Here is an 8,313-nt window from a genome sequence, read left to right on the forward strand (position 1 = left end):
TTCTCACTATTTATAATTTAAGTGCAATTATGTAGAAAATGGCACAAGTTATTTTTTTGCAATCAAAAAAAATAATTTTTCAAATGAATTAATGTAGGAGATCCCTGACTGGCGAATTTGAGTTGAAATTAAATGCTTTGTTAAAATGAACCATCATGAGCTGGAGGTACATTACAGGAAATCTATCATCCAGTCACAAAAACTATCTAAAATGAAGAACATAGGTCAGAGATCAATAACTACTTAAAGTATTCTTAAAGGATCCATTGGAGGCTTAGGATGAAGACTAAATGTTGTAATCCAGTGTGTAAACCATAATTAGTAATCAGTATCCTGTAAGCAAAAGTGGAATTGCTTAAAAAATAGAGATGAGTTGCTGAACCATGCTAATAAAAAAGGAAAAGCAATGTAATCCCCGTTGTGAAGAAGCATGTTTCTTTACAGAGTCCTTTTCCAGTGACAGTGAAGACAGTTCTGGTTGAGCTGGTCTTAAACCGACTGTTATAGAAACAGCACCAATAATACTCAAAGGAGAAAGGTCAAAGATTTTTGAGAATCTCCATGACAGGAGAATGTTCATTCTTGTAGAACATAATTATTCATGAGCGCAGTCAAGAAGTACATTTAGGATTCTTATGTGTAGATATTGACATAGTTCTGTGTTGCCACCCTGAATAAAGGGAATAAAAGACCACAGTAGCACCTGTGCAGTTTCCCCACTGGTCGCTGGTAGACTTGATCCTCTGACTCGACAGTCACACTTGTTGAAGGCATTTCAACAGATGAGTGTGCAAGAGGTTCACTAACTTCCACTGTATCCTTTTCAACATTTTCATGAGTCTCAAAAGGAGCTGTCGGTGCCTCTTCTTCCAATACTCCATCTGTTTGTTCCCCTGCCTGGGCATTGCTCTCAGTCCTTATCTCTGGTTGATCATGCCCGCCCTCTGCACACGCTCTCCCGGCTGTAGTACTGAACTCCTGACCTTTGTGTCATAGCATCTTTTACTTTTCTCTGCGGCTTTTTGGGCATTCTTTCTCGCAATGGTGTACGCCTCTTCCATACCTTGTTTCCAGGTCTGTGCAAAGCCCTGTGCCTCTTTTGGATCTGACTGTGGGTGCAATCCAAACAACATGTCAATTGGAAGTCTAGGTGACCTCCCATAAAGAAGATAAAATGGAGAATACCCTGTCACTTCAGTACGTGTACAATTGTAGGCGTACAGTAGTTTATTCAGATGTTCCTTCCAGCTTGACTTTTGTCTCTCTGTAAGAGTCTTTAACATCTGTATCAATGTCCGGTTCATACGCTCCACCTGGCCATTCCCCATGGGGTGATAAGGGGTGGTTTGTGACCCAGCGATACCACTGAGCTTCTTCAACTGGGCAAACAGCAGGTTTTCAAATTCTCCACCTTGATCATGGTGAATTGAAGATGAGGTTTGCTGCTACTTTACCAGATTTAGATGTTGTGGCATATGCCTACGATGACAAGAATATATTCATATCCACCTTAGCATTGATCCAGATGAAGGAAATCAATGGAGACCAGTTCAAAAGATTGCATTGTTACAATGTTGGTAAGAGGGGCTCTGCTCTCACGGCTGGGTTTTTTTTTACTTTAAGCAGACACAGGCTCTAGTCACATACTGCTCATCATCCGACTGCAGGTGAGGCCAAAAGAAACAGTCACGCACAAGTGATACAGTCCTTTCCACACCCTGATGCCACATGTTATTGTGCAGTTCTTCCAGCACTTTTGTCTTGTACTGTTCCAGCAACACGAGTTGTTTGCCAGTTGCAGTAATCCGATACATAATGTCATCGTCATCTACTGTCACTTTGTCCCATTCACAAAGGAGGCATTTTGCTTTTGAGCTGAATGTTTTTACAATTTGAGCTGATGGCTTGCAACCTTGCAATTTGTGCTCAAGCACTGGCTTAATATATGGATCAGGTTTTTGTGCTTTTCTCAGTTCATCCTTTGGCATGGGAATGACAGGTTCAGTTATTGTAACACTTTGTTCTGATGGGCCCTGGGTCACAAGTGCAATTGACCAGTCTACACTGGCCTGCCTCTGAACTTCAACAGACTGAATGGCAGCCATAACAACATCCGAAGACAGATCCTCTGAACATTCCTTCATCATTGACTCTACATTAAGTGGCATTCTGGACAAAGTATCTGCATCATTATTCTCTTTTCCCGGTCGATACTTAATAGTGAAATGAAAGTCTGCCAACTCTGCAACCCACTGAGAAGTTGTAGCATTCAGTTTTGCTGTTGACAGTATGTACGTCAGTGGGTTATTATCACTGTACGCAATGAAAGTTGGGGTATAGTACAAATAGTCCCAGAACTTTTCTGTGATTGCCCATTTCAACGCGAGAAATTCTAATTTACCTAATTTACCTAGTTTTTCTCAGCTTTTGTCAAAGTGCGTGATCCATAAGCTATAACTCTTAGATTACCATTTTGCTTCTGATATAGCACAGCTCATAGGCCCTTTGTGATGCATCCGTGTGCAAAACAAAGGGTTGTGTGAAATAAGGGAAGCCTAGAACAGGTGGGTTAAGCAAGCACTCAATCAATTGTTCAAGAGTCTGCTGATGGACCTCATTCCAGTAGATTGGCTGATTGAATGGCACAGTACAGTTCCTTTTGAATTTTGCTTTTGCTCCTTTTTTACTACAAATACTCAGACCCTTTTCAGTGTCTGCCCTAAGTAGATCATAAAGGGGACTTGCTACTCTGGAAAAGTCTTGGATATATTGCCTATAGTAAGTCAGCAGACCAAGCACCCTTCTAAGTTGGCCAACAGACTGTGGTCTGACATCTTTCAACACTCTTACAGCTTCAAAGTCAGCAGGATCAACGCGACTTCCCTCTGCAGAAACAATTCTGGCCTAGTTCATCTCGTTCAAGTAATCAGGCTAGGGGGTTGTAGTGTAGTTAGCTTCACTAGTCTAGCCTGGACACCTGGTCACCTACCCCACTTTTGTTTATGTTCGCCTGTCATGATTGTCTTATGGTCTGACGTGAGGCCTCAATCAATGGGGCCTCTGGGGCGAACAATGGGCAGCAATACTTCAAGACATAGTAGGATGAATGTGAAGACCTTACCGATTTTCTGATGTCCAGTAATGCTTGCCAGTTGCAGACATTATTTGACTTGCATATTCTTAACACACAATGTGTGAAATATACAAAATACACAATTAATGCTGCACATTAGCAGGAGAAGGAGTCTACCTGCAGCTGTCTCCAGCATTGATGGAAGTTATATAACTCATAGATGAGGTACCTGATTGGTAAGACATTTGCCCGCAAATGTGCAGTCTTTTGAAAATCAAAATAATTCATGTACGAGGTACTTGGTGAGACATGTTGAAATTGAGTTGAAAATAAGCTGAATAAAAAAATAAATCATCATGAGCTGGACGCTAGTTACAGAAAACAAGAGCAGCCTTAAAACTTTGAGTTAACTGAACTTCAGATCAGTTGACAGAGCATACGGCACTACAAGTAGTTCAGTTAATTTTAAAGCAGTCAACTCTGAGAACGGGTGGTGGCTTGAGAATTTATAACGAAGCAGACTCTAGCTGTAGTATGAAAATGTGGTTTTCCTGTGAGATAGTATGGTTCTCTCACTCTACAAGTTAGAATCTGATATATAATATATTTACACCTTCTCATACATTTATCTCTTCATATATGCAAATGAGCACACAAATTTTCCACACATAAAAAAAGTAGGTATGGTGTCCCTCAAGACGCTCTTCTAAGATCATTGTAATTCTCACTATTTATAATTTAAGTGCAATTATGTAGAAAATGGCACAAGTTATTTTTTTGCAATCAAAAAAAATAATTTTTCAAATGAATTAATGTAGGAGATCCCTGACTGGCGAATTTGAGTTGAAATTAAATGCTTTGTTAAAATGAACCATCATGAGCTGGAGGTACATTACAGGAAATCTATCATCCAGTCACAAAAACTATCTAAAATGAAGAACATAGGTCAGAGATCAATAACTACTTAAAGTATTCTTAAAGGATCCATTGGAGGCTTAGGATGAAGACTAAATGTTGTAATCCAGTGTGTAAACCATAATTAGTAATCAGTATCCTGTAAGCAAAAGTGGAATTGCTTAAAAAATAGAGATGAGTTGCTGAACCATGCTAATAAAAAAGGAAAAGCAATGTAATCCCCGTTGTGAAGAAGCATGTTTCTTTACAGAGTCCTTTTCCAGTGACAGTGAAGACAGTTCTGGTTGAGCTGGTCTTAAACCGACTGTTATAGAAACAGCACCAATAATACTCAAAGGAGAAAGGTCAAAGATAGATGGAGAAGTTACAGTAACCACTGAGCCCAGAGCAAACAGACTGCTTTGCAGAAAGGTTCAAACTTTACATTCAAAAAGATTCAGAGAGTTTATGTACTCAGTGTGATACTAAAACTGATTTTACTGCATGGTGGCTACTCTGATTGTTAAGCTATTAAGGCTATGCTGAGCAATAAAGTTAGTGTTGCTCAAAGAGCTGATGCTGTCATGTCACAAACTGAGGTGTGCTGGTTGTAGATATGTGCTGCCTAACCTGAATGCTTCAAATCAAATAGGGAGTCAGCAAAGCCAGGGAACACATGAGAATGCATGCCACTGTTGCAGTGAAATTGGTTCTTGCAAATGCAAAATAAGAAGAGATTCAGAAAATAGAAAAGTGAGTTAAGAAACTCAGTCCAAGTCAGTGGGTGGGGCTCTCTTCCCCTAGAAGTGGTGGGTAAACTGTTAAAGCATGTCCAGAAAGCATCCCAGTTTTCTGCCATTTCCACAGAGGAGGATCAATTAAAATAAGGATGCCTGCTTTGGGAGGTGTATTTAGCCAGTCATACATGAGTAGTACAATAGGCTCTATCTAAACCTGCTGTGAATTATCATAAACCAGCTATTTAGTATATTAAACTATGGTTGAAAGTTTAGTCTTTCATTGTTTAAGGCTGCTGCACTGGGATCTGTGCAACATGGGGAAGCCTGTAATGGTTTAATAGGTTTTATGACTGGGTGTCCTTTGCAGAACCATGGTCTCTGTTGGTTCAGTTCATGTAGGTGTAATTATTGTTTAGAAAATTGGCGATCGGCTCTGTTCTCACAGTTTATACATTTTTTAATTTGCCTTCTAAAGAGTTTGGCCTCCCTGTCCCCATTGTTAATGATATTGTTTGATTGTTAAGGTGGGGTTGTTCAATAATGTTAGTTAAATGTTATCAAACCAGCGGTTTTCTTCAGCAGGTAATGTCTGTGGAAAAATCACCTTAAACTGTTGAGACCATGTGTAAACATAACTTCAGTCTGTTACAAAATACAGGTGTGTTGTTTTGTTTGAGCATAGGTTCGGGGTAGTGTGAGCAAACAGCTAACTGACTTTACAGTGAGGTTTAAAATGAGTTCATTGTACAGCTGCTAAATTTATATTAATGTTTTAGGTCTGATAGTACTAGCCACACCATAGCTAGTCTGGTTCAGATTGGTTAGGACCACTATTTGTGGGACATCAGAACAAAGGAAAAAAAATTAAGTATTATTGAGAGGAAAATAGAAGAAAATTCAATTTTGTAATGGAATGAAGAACAATGTGTGGATTAACAGTATTACACATAGATTCTATTTGTCACACATCCATCCAGACTAGTGCAATCGGAGAACTCCAACTCCCAGAACTCTTGTGAGCTACTGAGCATTTTCTCTTGCATTTGCACACTTGTTTTTTCTGACTTTTGTTCTGGATTTTTGACGCTGCTTTTTGTCTCTGCCCTTTTTGGATTTGATTGCCCTCTGGTTATATTTGTCTTTTTGTGCTAACACTTAGCTTAAGACTTTGTGACAGACTTACCAAAATCTCAAGGCTTCATCACCATACTTACCATTACAGACGGATTTTCCCATAGTGTACACTTTATTCCCTTTTCATCAATACCCATGGCTTTTCAGACAGCAGAGACCTTGATTAACCAAATTTTTCAATACTTTGGCATTCCTGAGGACACTATTTCTGACCTTTGGTACTTTAAGATTTTTATAACAGTTGAATTTTAATTCAACAGTTTTGAGAATCTCCATGACAGGAGAATGTTCATTCTTGTAGAACATAATTATTCATGAGCGCAGTCAAGAAGTACATTTAGGATTCTTATGTGTAGATATTGACATAGTTCTGTGTTGCCACCCTGAATAAAGGGAATAAAAGACCACGGTAGCACCTGTGCAGTTTCCCCACGGATGGCTTTATCTTGAATGAACAATAATACATAAGACAAGGCTTGTTTACTCACGCTCCCATATAGTCCATTGGTAATAAAATAAGATTTTGGTTACAGTCCAAGTAACTTATTCTCTTCAATTCACACCTTACATATTCAATGTTAGAAAATGATATAAAAAGAATGAAGTTCCCCTCTTATAAATCGCTATGTATATATACATATATATACATATATATATATATATACATATATATATATATATATATATATATATATATATATATATATAAACACATACATATATATACATACATATATATATATATATATATACATATATATATATATATATATATATATATATATATCTATATATATACACACATACACAAATGTGCATATACACATACATCTACACACACAGTATGAAAATTAGCGTAAGCTGATTATTTGAACATTCAGCCTCCAACTTCACATATTTCACACTTCTTTGCAAATATAACAAGCCATATAACGTACAAAATAAATCTCACATTTCGCTCTTTTGATAATATTCTCAAAAAGTACACAGAAAATGACTTCTTAGTAAAGGAACAGTTCTAAACATATGATTCGTTTACAACTACGTCTATCCGCCATTACTAGTTAACCACGCACGTTTCATCCGATCAGCAGCGCTTTAAAATGGCGGCAGTGACCCATTTACTAACAAACTTCACCACATGAGCCACAGCGAAGCAATGAGCTAAACCAACAGTTTTTAACAGAAAACATGCATATTTTTATAGATTTCTCACATTCACAATCACCACAACTGTTCTTTATTATGACAAAGCACCATCAGCTATGGCTTTTCCATTCAGTCTGACCCAGTAGCCTCGGCTAGATTTGCTAGCAACGTTCAACAAAAACACTGAAATAACGTCTTTTACAGATATCAAATAATATCATATAAAGCTAAACACTTCTCTCTTATATCGTTTCTACCAATAACGAACCATATTTCTCTGGATTCGTACCTGAATAAAGGGAATAAAAGACCACGGTAGCACCTGTGCAGTTTCCCCACAGATGGCTTTATCCGTGAATGAGGAAAAGTCCGCGGTCACCCCCTAATGCCTAAATCAAGGCATAGCCAAACAACTGCAGATCACTATCATCAGGACTACTGGTAGATTTCAGACTGAATGGAGCAGCCATGCGATGTACGTGCAAATGATTATTTTTTCATGAATTTACAATTAGTTTCGTTTTTCTTTTTTTCACATGAATCGCATGAATAATTCCAGTTACTGGGCATTTTATGCACCATTTTTTCACTCTGACACATCTGCAAAGGTCAGAAAGTTCAAAATAATGATAGTTAGTATAACATAGAATGTTAGTATAGCACAGCCTATTTGTAATCACCACTGAAGGGTGCGCATAGAGGCAAATCTGTTTAAACCAGGATGAAACAGCATATTCTCATTGGTCAGATCACTCATCTTTAATTATGATGGCGTGTCTGATTTCTGGTAATTATGGTTCTGTAAAGCTAAAATCCTGCAGTGCTTTGGCCATTTCTGAATTTTCACTAGAAAATCTAGATTTTGTCACAGATGGCTAATTGCAGGTGAATGGCTGTAAAATGTGTCTTTTGTTAAGCGTTGTTGTTTACAGAGTGGAGTGAGATAGAACCTGAAACCCCACAGAGGTCACAGTCATATCAGAATTTATTTAACGATGCAAATACATGCAGTGTACTGTGAGGCAAAATAGTCCCCCCCCAAAAGCATTATTTCAGATTTTTCACTATTTTCCATAAACATTCCATATGAAGATGTGTAGACTCACTGGTGGTTTTGGATAGTAAGTAAAATGTCTATATTTGTGTTGTTGTCATGGCGACCCTTGTTTCCTATCACCACCACTCTAAACAGTCTCTACAATGAACCATTTCGCACCAAAAGCACTCTTAATCACTGTGTATTTACATCACAAACACTGAATTTGACGAAAATGGAGAAAAACAGTGTTACTAGGCTGCTTTAACACCGTGAAGTAATGGAAT

The sequence above is a fragment of the Pygocentrus nattereri genome, chromosome 10 (genome assembly GCF_015220715.1).
Source record: "Pygocentrus nattereri isolate fPygNat1 chromosome 10, fPygNat1.pri, whole genome shotgun sequence".
Lineage (NCBI taxonomy): Eukaryota > Metazoa > Chordata > Actinopteri > Characiformes > Serrasalmidae > Pygocentrus > Pygocentrus nattereri.